General features: G+C 36.3%; 1 pseudogene; it reads left to right on the forward strand.

Moving 5' to 3' along the window:
• The first annotated feature begins 11,096 nt into the window (after positions 1 to 11,096).
• LOC110312243 (olfactory receptor 2J3-like) lies at positions 11,097 to 12,832 on the forward strand (annotated as a pseudogene).
• The last annotated feature ends 1,233 nt before the right edge of the window (positions 12,833 to 14,065 follow it).

Raw genomic sequence — 14,065 nt, forward strand, 5'->3', positions numbered from 1 at the left:
AATGGTAACACTACAAAGAATCAACAAAAGTAAGAGCTGGATTTCTGAGAAATTTAATAAGACAAACAAAGCCTTGAATAAAATAACTGAAAGACAGAATGACAGTATCCAATAAACTAAATCAGAAATGAAATGGGGGATATAACAGCCACTGATGAAATTTAAAAAATCATTAGGTCTTACTTCAAAAGCCTATACTCCAACATTTGGAAAATGTTAACAAAATGGATGATATTTATTAGATATTTTCTTCATTTACATTTCAAATGCTATCCCCAAAGCTCCGTATACCTTCCACCCACCCTGCTCCCCAAGCCACCCAATCGTACTTCCTGGCCCTGACATTCCCTTATACAGGGGCATATGATCTTCACAAGACCAAGGGCCTCTCTTCCCATTGATGGCCGACTAGGCCATCCCTATGCTACATATGCAACTAGAGATACAGTTCTGGGGGGTACTGGTTAGTTCATATTGTGGTTCCTGCTATAAGGTTGCCGACCCCTTTAGGTCCTTAGGTACTTTCTCTAGTTCTTTCATTAGGGGCCCTGTTTTCCATCCAATAGATAACTGTGAGCATCCACTTCTGTATTTGCCAGGCACTGGCATAGCCTTACAAAAGAGAGCTATATCAGGGTCCTATAAGGAAAATCTTTCTGCAATATGCAATAGTTTCTGGGGTTGGTGGTTGTATATGGGATGGAACCCCGGGGGAGGAAGTCTCTAGATGGCCCTTCCTGCCATCTCAGCTCAAAATTTAACCCTATAACTCCTTCCATGGGTTATACCTCCCATATTCTAAGAAGGAGTGAAGTATCCACACTTTGGTCTTCATTCTTCTTGACTGTCATGTGTTTTGCAAATTGTATCTTGGATATTCTAAGTTTCAGGGTTAATATCCACTTATCAGTGAGTGCATATCATATCTGTTCTTTTTGTGATAGGGTTGCCTAAATCAGGATGATATCCTCCAGATCCATTCATTTGCCTAAGAATTTCATGAATTCAATTGTTTTTAATTGCTGAGTAGTACTCCATTATGTAAATGTACCACATTTTCTGTATTCATTCCACTGTACAGGGACATCTGGGTTCATTCCAGCTTCTGGCTATTATAAATAAGACTGAAATGAACATAGTGGAACATGTGTCCTTATTACAAGTTGGAACACCTTCTGGGTATATGCCCAGGAGAGGAATTGCTGGATCTTCCAGCAGTAATATGTCCAATTTTCTGAGGAAATGCCAGACTGATTTCCAGAGTGGTTGTACAACTTTCAATCCCACCAACATTGGAGAAGTGTTCCTCTTTCTCAATATCTTCACCAGCATCTTCTGTCACCTGAATTTTTGATCCTATCCATTCTGACTGGTATGATGTGGAATCTCAGTGTTGTTTTGATTTGCATTTCCCTGATGATTAAGGATGTTGAACATTTTTTCAGGTGCTTCTCAGCCATTCATTCCTCAGTTGGGAATTCTTTGTTTAGTTCTGTACCCCATTTTTAATAGGGTTAGTTGAGTTTCTGGAGTCTGTCTTCATGAGTTATATATATATATATATATATATATATATTGGATATTAGTCCTCTATCCGATTTAGGATTGGAAAAGATCCTTTCCCAATCTGTTGGTGGCCTTTCTGTCTTATTTTTTTTAATTTTTAATATTTTTATTACATATTTTCCTCAATTACATTTCCAATGCTATCCCAAAAGTCCCCCATAGCGCCCCCCACTTCCCTACCCACCAATTCCCATTCTTTTGGCCCTGGCAATCCCCTATATTGGGGCATATAAAGTTTGCAAGTCCAATGGGCCTCTCTTTCCATTGATGGCCGACTAGGCCATCTTTCGATGCATATGCAGCTAGAGACAAGAGCTCCGGGGTACTGGTTAGTTCATCATGTTGTTCCCCCTATAGGGTTGCAGATCCCTTTAGCTCCTTGGGTACTTTCTCTAGCTTCTCCATTGGGAGCCATGTGATACATCCTTTCTGTCTTATTGACAATGTCTTTTGCCTTACAGAAGCTTTGCAATTTTATAAGGTCCCATTTATCGATTCTCAATCTTACATCACAAGCCATTGGTGTTCTGTTCAGGAATTTTCCCCCTGTGTCTATATCTTCAAGGCTTTTCCTCACTTTCTCCTCTATAAGTTCCAGTATCTCTGATTTTATGTGGTGTTCATAGATCCAGTTAGTCTTGAGCTTTGTACAAGGATATAAGAATATATCAATTATCATTCTTCTACATAATAACCACAAGTTGTGCCAGCACCATTTATTGGAAATGTTGTCTTTTTTTCAATTGGATTGTTTTGGCAATCTTGTCAAAGATCAAGTGACTATAGGTGTGTGGGTTCATTTCTTCAAGCCTATCCCTTTGGTCTAAATGTCTGTTGCTCTATCAGTACCATGTAGTTTTTAATCACAATTTCTCTCTAGTATAGTTTGAGGTCAGGCATGGTGATTCCACCAGAGGTTCTTTAATGGTTGAGAATACTTTTTGCTATCCTAGGTTTTTTGTTATTCCAAATGAGTTTACAAATTGCCCTTCTAAATCGCTGAAGAATTGAGTTGGAATTTTGATGGGGATTGCATTGAATCTGTATATTGGTTTCAGCAAGATGGTCATTTTTACAATATTAATCCTGCTAATACGTTAGCATGGGAGATCTTTCAAAGTTCTAGGATCTTCTTTGATGTCTTTCTTCAGAGACTTGAAGTTTTTATCGTACAGATCTTTCACTTAGAGTAAAACCAAGGTATGTTATATTATTTGGCACGATTGTGAAGGGTGTTGTTTCCCTCATTTCTTCCTCAGCCTGTTTATTCTTTGTGTAGAGAAAGGCCACTGATTTGTTTGAGTTAATTTTATATCCAGAGCTTTAGGAATTCTCTGGTGGAATTTTTAGGATCACTTATATAAACGATTATAACATCTGCAAATAGTGATATTTTGACTTCTTCCTTTCAAATCTGTGTTCCTTGACCTCCTTTTGTTGTCTAATTGTTCTGGCTAGGACTTTGAGTACTATATTGAATAGGTAGGGAGAAAGTGTGCAACCTTGTCTAGTCCCTGATTTAATTGGAATGCTTCCAGCTTCTCTCCATTTAGTTTGATGTTGACTACTGGTTTGTTGTACATTGTTTTTATTATGTTTAGTTAAGGTCCTTGAATTCCTGATCTTTCTAAGACTTTTATCATGATTCAGTGTTGGATTTTGTCAAATGCTTTCTCAGAATCTAACAAGATGATCATGTGGCTTTTGTCTTTGAGTTTGTTTATGTAGTGGATAACATTGATGGATTTTCCGTATATTGAACCTTCCCTGCATACCTGAGCTGAAGCTTACTTGATCATAATAGATGATCATTTTGATGTGTTCTTGGATTCAGTGTGCAAGGATTTTATTGAGTAGTTTTACATCAATATTCATAAGGTAAATTGGTCTGAAGTTCTCTATCTTTGTTGGGTCTTTCTGTGGTTTAGGTATCACAGTAATTGTGGCTTCATAGAATGAAATAGGTTGAGTATCTTCATTTTCTATCTGTGGAATAGTTTGAGGAGAATTGGAATTAGGTCTTCTTTGAAGGTCTGATAGAACTGCACTAAACCCATCTGGCCCTGTGCCCTTTCTTTCTTTCTTTCTTCCTTTCTTTCTATCTTTCTTTCTTTCTCTCTCTCTTTCTTTCTTTCTTTCTATCTTTCTTTCTTTCTTTCTTTCTTTCTTTCTTTCTTTCTTTCTTTTATTGAGGTTATTAATGACTGCTTCTATTTCTTTAGGGGAAATGGGAAAGTTTATGTCATTAATATGATCCTGATTCAACTTTGGTACCTGGTATCTGTCTAGAAATCTATCTATTTCATTGAGGTTTTCGAGTTTTATTGAGTATAGCCTTTTATAGTAGGATCGGATGATGTTTGGATTTCCTCATGTACTCTTGTTATGTGTCCCTTTCCAGTTTTTATTTTATTAATTAAGATATGGTTCCTGTGCCCTCTAGTTAGCCTGGCTAAGTGTTTATCTATCTTGTTGGTTTGGTGGATTCTTTGTATAGTTCTCTTTGTTTCTACTTGGTTGATTTCAGCCCTCAGTTTGATTATTTCCGGCCATCTCTTCCCCTTGAATGAATTTGCTTCCTTTTGTTCTAGAGCTTAGGTGTGCTGTCAAGCTGCTAGTATATGCTCTCTCTAGTTGTTTTTGTAGGCACTCAGAGCTATGAGATTTCCTCTTAGGACTGCTTTCATTGTGCTCATAAGTTTGGGTATGTTGCGGCTTCATTTTCATTAAACTCTAAAATGTCTTTAATTTCTTTCTTTATTTCTTCCTTGTCCAAGGTATCATTGAATGGAGATGTAAATGTTTACATTTCCATGTAAATGTTGGCTTTTTATTATTTATGTTGTTATTGAAGATCATCCTTAGTCTGTGGTGATCTGATAGGATACATGGAATAATTTCAATATTTTTGTATCTGTTGAGACCTGTTTTGTGACCAATTATATGGTCAGTTCTGAAGAAGGTGCCATGAGGTACTGAGAAGAAGGTAGATCCTTTTTCTTTTAGGATAAAATGTTCTGTAGATATCTGTTAAATCCATTTGTTTCATAACTTCTGTTAGTTTCAATTTGTCTCTGTTTAATTTCTGTTTCCAGGATCTGTATATTGATGAGAGTGGGGTGTTGAAGTCTCCCACTATTACTATGTGAGGTGCAATGTGTGCTTTGAGCTTTACTATAGTTTCTTTAATGAATGTGGATGTCCTTGCATTTGGAACATATATATTCAGAACTGAGAGTTCATCTTAGAATATTTTACCTTTGATGAGTATGAAGTGCCCCTCCTTTTCGTTTTTGATAACTTTGTGTTGGAAGTCGATTTTATTCTATATTAGAATGGCGATTCCAGCTTGTTTCTTTGGACCATTTGCTTGAAAAATTGTTTTCCATCCTTTTAATCTGAGGTAGTATCTGTCTTTTTCCCTGAGGTGGATTTCCTGTAAGCATCAAAAAGTTGGGTCATGTTTATGTAGCCACTCTGTTAGTCTATGTCTTTTTATATGGGAACTGAGTCCATTGATATTAAGACATATTAAAGAAAAGTAATTGCTTCTTCCTGATATTTTTGTTGTTAGAGTTGAGTTTCTGTTCTTAAAGCTGTCTTTTTTTTAGGTTGGTTGAAGGATTACTTTCTTGCTTTTCCATCCTTGTGTTGGTGTTTTCCCTTTATTATCCTTTGAAGGGTTGGATTCATTGAAAGATGCTGTGTGAATTTGGTTTTGTCATGGAATACTTTGGTTTCTCCATCTATGGTAATTGAGAGTTTTGCTGGGTATATTAGCCTGGGCTGACATTTGTGTTCTCTTAGGGTCTGTCTGACATCTGTCCAGGATCTTCTGGCTTTCATAGTCTCTGCTGATGTCTGGTGTAATTCTAATAGGTCTGCCTTTATATGTTACTTGACCTTTTTCCCTTACCCCTTTTAATATTTTATCTTTATTTAGTGCATTTGTTGTTCTGATTATCATGTGTCGGGATGAATTTCTTTTCTGGTCCAGTCTATTTTGAGTTCTGTAGACTTCTTTTATGCTCATGGGCATCTCTTTCTTTAGGTTAGGGAAGTTTTCTTCTATAATTCTGTTGAAGATATTTACTGGCCCTTTAATTTGAAAATCTTCATTCTCATCTATACCTATTATTGTTAGGTTTGGTCTTCTTATTGTGTCCTGGATTTCCGGGATATTTTAACTTAGGACCTTTTTGGATTTTGCATTTTCTCTGATTGTTGTGTCCATGCTCTCTACGAAATCTTCTGCAACTGAGATTCTCTCTTCCATCTCTTGTATTCTGTTTTTGATGCTTGCATCTATGGTTCCTGATTTCTTTCCTAGGTTTTCTATCTCCAAAGTTGTCTCCATTTGTGTTTTCTTCATTGTTTCTTCTTCCATTTTTAGATCTTGGATGATTTTGTTTAATTCCATCACCTGTTTGGTTGTGTTTTCCTGTAATTCTTTAAGGGATTTTTGTGTTTCTCCTTTAAGGACTTCTACCTGTTTAGCAATGTTTTCCTGTAATTCTTTAAGGACTTAGATGTGTTTAGAGTGTTCTCTGTATTTCTTTGAGTTATTAATGCCCTTCTTAAAGTCCTCTAACAACATCATGAGGTATGATTTTAAGTCTGAATCTTTCTTTTTGGGTGTTTTTGGGTATCCAGGACTCTCAGTGCTGGGTGTACTGAGACCAATGAGCCTAGTGATCTTGGTTTCTGTTAGTAAGATTCATGTTTGCCTTTCACCATCTGGTAATTTCTGGTATTACATGTTCTAACTGTCTGGTTGGAGCTTGTTCCTCCTGTGATTCTTTAGCCTCTGTAAGCACTTTTGGGAGTCCAACTCTCTCCTGAGTCCCAGTGGTCAGAGCATTCTCAGCAGGCAAGTTCTCCTCTTTCAGGGAAGGTGCACAGAAGTATGTAGCTTCGATCCACTTCCTGAGTTCTCGGGTCAGGCCCCTCCCTGTAGGCCAATTCTCCTCTGGCAAAGAAGGTGCCCAGGGGTCTGGGTCTCAGCTCTACCTCCTGGCTCAGGATGAAGGCCTGTAGCAACCCTGTCCAAAGAGCTCTGTTGCTTCTGTCACCCACATGCTTTCCTGAGTAGACTGGTCTCTGATCCCAAAATCCAGGATGTGCTAGGGCCTGCTGTGTTTGTGCCCAAGATGGCACGAGGCTGACAATGACCAGAATGAACCCCAGCCACTTGTTGGGTGAGTTTCCTTTGTCCCTGTTCCTGCTGGCACAAGACCCTCTGGGTTTTTTGGAACAGATATTGTTTTCCACTCACCAGCTATCTCAAGATCCTGGGAGTGCTAGGATGCCTGCAGAATGGAGAGTCCTCTGAGTATCTTAGGACCCTCTGCTGTGTTTGTGCCCAAGATTGCGTGGGCAATGGATGATTTTCTAGACAGATAACTCTCAACAAAATTAAATCAATATCAGGTAAACTATTTTAAAAACCTTATTATCCCAAAGGAAATAGAAGAGGTAATTTGAAGTCCCCCCCTGAAAAAAAAAATCCAAGGCCAGATGGTTTTAGTGCAGAATTCTTCCATATTAGAGGAACTAATAGCAATACTCGGCAAACACTTCTACAAAGTACAAACAGATGATACACTTCTAAACTCATTCTATGAGGCCACAGTCACCTTGATGCTACCTAAACTCCACAAATACTCAACCAAGAAAGAATTTCAGACCAATTTACCTTTTGAATGTTGATACAAAAACACTCAATAAAAAACTCAGAGACAGAATCCAAGGGCACATCAAAAACATCACTTGTCCTGACCAAGTAGCCTTCATCCCCAGGATGCAGGGATGGTTAAATATATGAAAATCCATCAATGTAATCCACCATGTAAAAAAAAATACTGAAAGAAAAATATCACATTATCATCACATTAGATGCTGAACAAGCTTTAGACCAAACCTAACATCCCTTCATTTTAAAAGTCTTGGAGAGATCAGGGATACAAGTTCTTGCACAAGAAGGGAAGGAAGGATTTGGAGAAGCTAGAGTGATCAAGGACACCACAAGGACATAACCCAGAGAATAGACTGTCTAGGACTCAAGTGGGCTCACAGAGATGAGGGAGCTCTGTATGGACCAAGATCCTCTGTATATATGATAAGGTTGTGTAGTTCAGAGTTCTTATTGGATTCCTATCAGTGGGAGTGGGAGTTTTCTTTGACTTTTTTGCCTGACTTTGGGGAAAAACGGTCTTTTTCTCTTAGTGGCTTGCCTTATCCAGCCTTGATATAAGAATATGTGTCTGGTCCTAATGCAGCTTTGTAATGCCAGATTTTGTTGTTTTCCTTGGAAGGCCTTCTATTTTCTCATAAAGAAATATAATATATCATGAACAATACTGTCACCTTTACAATGTTTACAAAGAAGTAATTGAAAGATGCTTGAAATTTAATGTTAAGTATTCTGACGAAGCTGGAATTAAATGACAATTCTACTAAAAAACACAACTAACCAAAGCAAAAATAAAAACAGACTAACAAAACTAGTTCTTTCCATTAGGTTATGTTACCACACATGTCCATCAACCGCTTATGTAGTTAGCATTCTTAAAACATTTTCTCATCAATTTTTTTGAAATAAAATTGCATTAACTTTTCTTTCTAGTTTAAGAGTACATAGTCTGAGTTTTGAAGACATAAAAACATTCATAGACTTTAAAGTGCTCTGGCACTTTATTACCATGGATTAATTCATCCAAGTAAATTAAAAATGAATTCTGAGTACATAATGTAAGCTTCCAAAAGAAGTAGGCAAGTAACAGCCCTACCATATTTTGATGCCTATGAATCAATGATTAATGTGGTAGAATAGCCCTAAGGGTGCAGTAGTGGCCAGACACCTTGGTGGTAACAAGCAGCTCTCTAATTGGGTTTTAGGCTCACTCAACTAGAAAAAAAAATCACACTTGATACTGGAAACCTAGCTAATTACTCAGTGAGAGAGAAAGGTAATCAAATAAATTCTTTTTTTTTTTAATGTATAAAAATTGTACTTGGAGATTTTTGGTTAGTTGATTCTTTCTCTTTCCCATATTCTCTGAGAAAAGTAAGAGTTTACTTTTTAACTGTATGATTAGCTTGATTCTGGAGAATTAGGAAGCAATGACACTGGAGTTGTAGCTGGTTAATTAATACTGTTCTTCACTATTTTATGAGGAATTAATGACTTGTTGCTTTATCTCAAACACTATCTCAGATGAAAGTAGGCAATCATTACAGATAGAGTAAAGAACAACTGCCATTTCCAAACTAAAACATAGTTAGAAAGCCTTTTAAAACACTCAGTTATTTCTAAAAAGATGGACTCTTAGGAGCTCATTAGTGAGCTTATTAGGTTCAGGGAGTAATAACAATGAGCTCATTTATCTGCGTCCATTGGGAGTCTTTCTTAGTATTAGTAGTATAGAATAGTAGAAATATATTTTATCCACATTCTCAAATAAACTATTTTAAAGTTTCCAATACTGAATTTTAGAACATATTCCAAATAATGGTGATGAGTGAGGTACTGTGGAAAGTAAAAGTGATTCATGAAGTTGTTCTTTAAAGTACCACCCAGAACTACAGTGCATCACTGGACCATCACTCATTAGCTCTCTGCTTTATGCTTGTGCCACAAGATATAAGATCTAAGTTTCTGATCAAGCCCACTTCTGACTGCATGCTGCCATTCTCCCAACCATCGTGGTCATGGACCTCTGAAACAGTAAGTTGCTTTGCTCATGGTGTCTTAACAAACATTAATATTCTAAATACCTCCCAAACGTTATTGAATTTCATGTAAGCATATGTTAATATATAAAAATAAATATTAAAGACAAAATTTACCACAGTGAACACCTTAAGGAAATGAGGAAAACCATAAGGCAAAAGCAAGCATTGCAATTATCTATGTTAATAATTCTGCCCACGGTCATATGTTTACCAAGGCATCCACTGTACTTGATACTTTCTGCTTACATGGTACAATTTGCACACAGTGATTCTAAGAAATTTGGGAAATTATGTTGTAAAGGATCAAAGATGCACTGAGAGATATAAAGTGTTCAATGTCCTAACCTGGAGAGTTGAACCAATTAAAGTATATTTGTGACTTTGTCAAATAAAGTAATAGTTCTTCTACTTATATTTTCCAAAAAATATTGGGAATAGAATGCTTTCAGAGAAATCCATTCCTTCTTCATCAGGTTGAACTAAAATGGAATTCTTTCTAGGGATCTAGAAGTAATGACAGACTGCAATGATAGGTGGTGAAGACAATCTTCATTTTTTTGTGAGCTATAGTTGGAGTTTTTAAAGCTATTTCATTCCTTCAAGATTAACCATTTTTTCATTAGTCAAGGATCTTTTTCCATTAAAAATAATGATTCACAGAGACTTTATTATAACAATTTTAAGTATTATTTTTCCAAATGATGTCTTCACATTTGTAATTTTAAAAGTATAGGAATCAAATAAAAATTTATAATTAATTATTCTTACCTAAAAAATAAAATAAAAAGAACATAATTTTTCTTTGAAATAGAAGGTGAGAAATGACTTTGAATACTTGATGAACATAACTTATTTAAACATTAAATAACCATTACAAGGCACAAAGTCTTTGTATTTCCACTTGCGTGTTTGCATTTTTAATCTCAGCACTTTAAGACCAAAGACAGGAAGATCTTTGAAAGTTTATGGCCGGCTTGCCTACATCACAAGTTCCAGGCAAACTACAACTTCATAGTAAGACTCTGTCTCCAAATAAAATACAGTATGTATAGTTGGTATAACAAACATTTTAGATTGCCCTTGGTTTCCTTTTTAGAACTTGGAGACAGAATCTATTACTGAAGACAACACATTTGGAGATAAGCCTTTTATAAATAGAGCTGAATAAAAACTCAATGAGAAGCTTCTTCCCTGTGTACTATCTCTCACAATATCAGAAGGTGCTATGCCAGCTGCCAGTGAGAGAAACAACCAGCAACTCTATACATTTGAAAGCCTAAATACCACAATGACTGGTTGAACAAGACAAGTCTGATGAAGCAATAGTGGCACTTATATCCTAAGAGTAACCAATAGCTGTGTAAATGAACTTAAATCCTGCTTACTAGGAAGGAATTCATGCCTAGTACTGTAAATATAGCCATTTTATCATAGGACTGGAAGTCACAGACACAAGAGTTGTTTCATTACTTCCATGTTTCCTAAACCAATATAATTTCTAACTGAATTTTTAATACTTATCATTATAAGTACTGTGGCGCTTTGAATAGGAATGCCACCCACAGACTCATATGTTTGAATTCTTAACAATAGGGAGTGGCAATCATAGGAAATGTGACATTGTTGGAGGAAGTTTGTCATTGTGGAGGTAGGCTTTTAGGTCATATATCCTCAAACTATGCACAGTGTGGTACATACTCTCCTCTTACTGCATGTAAATCAAGATGTAGAACTCTTAGCTCCTTCTCCAACATCATGTCTGCCTGAATACTGCCATGTTTTCCACCATGATGATAATGGACAACAAGGCCATGTTTGAATCCCTACAAGCAGTAGAAATTGATAACTTCACCAATGTGGTTCTGGACTTAAAGTCAAGGATAGGAGTTATGGAATCACCCTATGTAATGAAGGAAAGAAACTGAGGTCAGCTCTGTAGCAGGGGTGTTCGTGTATGAATGACCAGAGAGGCCACTGTATGAAGCTGAGAAGGTGAAGCCTGGATTGTTTCAGAGATCCCAAGAGATTTGAGTTGCCAGAACCATGGGATACTTTCTGAAGAAAGTATTGAGAAGCAGCATTTATTTAACCTGGTATATTTAAAAGCATCAACATCAGGACACTCTATAAAGTTTATTTGATTTTTTTTTTGCCCTCTTAACGTATAGGCAAAAATGAGTGATAATGAGAAAATTAATGAAAGTTCTGAAGTATATTTTATTCTTCTTGGTTTTTCTAAATGACCTCATCTATAAGTTGTTTTCTTTGTGGTGATATTGATATTCTACATAACAACACTGACAGGGAATCTTTTCATCATCATCTTGTAACACCTAGATTCCCACCTGCACACTCCTATATAACTCTTCCTCTCAGATTTTTCTGCTCTGGATCTCTGCTATATCACTAACTCTGTCCCCCAGGTGTTTTTCAACCTCTAGGTTGATATTTTTATGCTGGTTACATGATCCAACTTTATTTGGTCCTCACTCTTGGTCCCACAGAGTGTGTTCTGTTGTTGGTGATGTCTTATGACTGCTATGCAGCTGTGTGTAAACCCTTGCATTACTCTGACCTCATGAATCCTCATTTTTGCCACCTGCTAGCTGCAGCATCTGGATATGTGGCTTTATCATCTCAACAGTTTGTTGTAGTAGTGTATATTTAATCTCAGTTGTGGATGTCTGCCCCTTGCTAGATAATTCAGTTCCCAGATAAAACGCACACAACTTTTATATTTATAGTAAGCCTTAATCAGTACTAGAGCTGCTCAGATATCTATCCTCTATGCTATTATGTCTACTTCCCTGCCAATAATCCCAAGTTAACTTGCCACATTTTATTTGGATGACTTGTAATTCCAATTACCAAGCAGTTGTGGCCATGTTTTCATGATGCATTCACCCAATGGCTTTTTCTCCTCTCTGTACCTCTTCTTGGCCCCTGAAACTGTAAAGAGAAACTCTCCCTCCTTTGCCCAGCTAAGCTGTAGGCATTTTTTTTCAACCAGTAATTTTAAATTAAGGAGCAAGGTTATGTACTATTACTTCCTTGTTCCTGGGAACAACTAGATCTTGGTGGCCAGTATTTAGCATTCTGATACATAACAACAGGCCAAACTTCAACACTTCACAAGTCCTTTGCTTTCCAGGAAACCCTGTATGGACATTTCCATGTGAACCACTTCTGTGAAGTGCCAGCATTGTTGTGGTTTTCCTGTCTTTATATTCATGCAAATGATCTGACCCTCATCTACATGAGTGCTGATTTTGTAGTTGTACCACTTATTCTCATTCTGAGCTCCTATGGTGCCATTGCATGGACTCTCCTGAGTAGGTAACCAACTATTCGACTTCAGAAAGCTTTGAGGACCTGTGGAGCCCATTTTACTGTTGTTTTTCTCTTTTTCATTCCAATCATGTGCATTTATCTTCAGCCTTCAACCAAAAAATTTCATGGTTAAGCCAAATTCACTGCCCTCTTCTATACTGTTGTTACACCTAGCCCCAACCCTCTCATCTATACTCCATGAATCAAAGATATGAGAGAAGCCTCTCACTGTGCAGTCGATGATAAGACTTCGGTCCATTATGAAGGACACTTTGATTTGTTGAGATATTCATTGGCAGTAGGTCATAAAACATAAACTAGTTAAACTTTCAGTGTTCTGTTCTTTAAATTGATTAATTCTGAAATAATATCTATATAACTTCTTTAGTTTATTTATTTACTTTTGGTGGACTGTAGTGAAGTCTCAGTGTATATGAATTGGGGAACTCAGAAAAGTGTCCAATGAAGGTTACACAAAGAAGAATTTGTTACAAAAACATTTGAAATTTTAAAATGTAGCTTAAATAAATTAATATGCTAATTAATATATTCATCGTATTTACAGAAGGACAATATGAGAAAGATATTGGCTGAAGAAATTTTTATTTGTGGAATTTGTATTAAATTTGGTTTGTCAAGGGATACATGCAAATAAACTATTATCTCTACTCAAAAATAACTCCCTAGGATTTAGAAAAAAAAAATAAAAGGGGGCTGGTGAGGGTAAGAGTGCTCTTACCCTCTTCAGAGAGTACACTGACTGCTCTTCTGAAGGTCCTGAGTTCAAAACCCAGCAACCACATGGTGGCTCACAAACACCTGTAATGAGATCTGATGCCCTCTTCTGGTGTATGTGAAGACATCTACAGTGTACTTGTTTATAATAATAAATAAATCTTTGCACCAGAGCAAGTGGGGCCAACTGGAACGAACAGAGGTCCTAAAAGTCAAGTCCCAACAACCAGATGAAGGCTCATAACTATATATATAGCTACAGTGTGTACTCATATACATAAAATAAATAAATATTTTTTAAAATAAATAATAAAAGGAAATATGAACATCTACTTCTGAGTTGAGAGATAGATTGTATTAGTAAATAAAATTTTCTTTTTGCTAAAGTGAGCTTAATTAGCAACATGCTTAATTACATTAAATCTATTGCTTTTAATATTTACTAATATAGAACAAGCACATTAACTTATTGGAATCATTATTATAGTTCAAAGTCTGTATGCAATATGTATGAATTAAATCATGGAAAGTTATATTCTCATCTCCTTTTTAGTAATGTATTTTCTGAAACATATAGCTACAAATAATCACAGTTCATTTAATGACATATATATATATATATATGTACATATGTATATGCATATATAAATAAATATGTGTCCTCCGATAGTGGGTGTTTTTTCAAACAAATTTTATCTTT

Source organism: Mus caroli, unplaced genomic scaffold (genome assembly GCF_978045245.1).
Source record: "Mus caroli unplaced genomic scaffold, Mus_caroli_1 scaffold_18, whole genome shotgun sequence".
Lineage (NCBI taxonomy): Eukaryota > Metazoa > Chordata > Mammalia > Rodentia > Muridae > Mus > Mus caroli.